The sequence below is a fragment of the Orycteropus afer genome, unplaced genomic scaffold (assembly GCF_000298275.1).
Source record: "Orycteropus afer afer isolate SDZICR_OR568_19922 unplaced genomic scaffold, OryAfe1.0 scaffold03373, whole genome shotgun sequence".
In the NCBI taxonomy this organism is placed as follows: Eukaryota; Metazoa; Chordata; class Mammalia; order Tubulidentata; family Orycteropodidae; genus Orycteropus; species Orycteropus afer.
In genome coordinates this window covers 11014-12152 of record NW_006924960.1, presented here as the reverse complement: position 1 = coordinate 12152, position 1139 = coordinate 11014, and the positions used below count along the sequence as shown (strand labels likewise).

Sequence of the window (1139 nt, the reverse complement as noted above, 5' to 3'; positions counted from 1 at the left end):
AAGGAGCATTCTGGCTGCACTTCCTCCAGGAGAGACCTGTTAGTTCTTTGAGCAGTCCACGGTACTTTCAGCATTCTTCACCAACACCACAGTTCAAAAGCATCAATTCTTCTTCAGTCTTCCTTGTTCATTGGCCAACTCTCACATGCATATGAGGTGATTGAAAATACCATGGCTTGTGTCAGGTGCAGAAATACATGTCTTTTATTTATTTATTTTTTAACATAGCGCTATGTTGGAATGATGTGTTACACTCAGTTCTAGCACAACCCCAAAGTCGTACAATACAATTGCAACATACCAAAAACAAGCAAACAAACAAACAAAAAACCTCACTTCCCTCCAGTCACATCCAACTCTTGGTGACCCTCCCTGGGTTTCTGAGGCACTCTGTTAGCATAGTGCCTAAGGCACTTGACTGCTAACCCACCAGCCACTCTTCCAAGGCAGGTTGGGCAATCTACTCCTGTAATGACTCTGCCTCGGAAACCCAAGGAGGGGTCACTATGTGTTGGATTTGACTTGACGGCAGTGAGTTTGGTTTTTGATATCACTATGGAAATAGAAGGAAGGTTGGGCAATCCTACCTACTTCCGTAGTGATACTGCCTCGGAAACCCAAGGAGGGGTCGCTATGAGTCGGGGCCGACTCAACGGCAAACAACAACAACAACATGGAAATAGATTGCCCAACCTTCAAGGTAATAAATATGAAAAACTATCACAAGCTGCCAAAACCCGGGATTGAACCAGGGACCTTTAGATCTTCAGTCTAACGCTCTCCCAACTGAGCTATTTCGGCATCTCGAGGATATTACTTTTAGTCCTACCTTTAAAATACATTTAAAATTTTTATTTAAAGGCTCATGTATTTTTTAATATTTTACTTATTTGAAATTATCTACTCCCTCACCCAAAATTCTATGGGTGCCTTTGTCCTTCGTGTCTGAAAAATTCCATCCAATATTTGAGGACAGTGAATGGTTTGGTAGAGGAGGAGGAGGGGGCTGTGAAAATTCAGAATAGGGAACACAGGAAGAAGGTTTTTGCTTGGATCCCTCCGGCTCTTCCCTGCTGTAGACACTGCTCAGAAAAAGAAGGGAATCCCAAATGGAATGATTGAGCCTGTTCTTTTCTCTT

The 1139-nt window shown here is 42.8% G+C and overlaps 1 non-coding gene across 1 annotated transcript; it reads right to left on the bottom strand.

The window, feature by feature from the left end:
• Nucleotides 1-728: 728 nt before the first annotated feature.
• On the bottom strand, nucleotides 729-801 carry TRNAF-GAA. The gene has a single exon. It is a non-coding gene; the product is annotated as a tRNA-Phe (tRNA).
• Between the last annotated feature and the right edge of the window lie 338 nt (nucleotides 802-1139).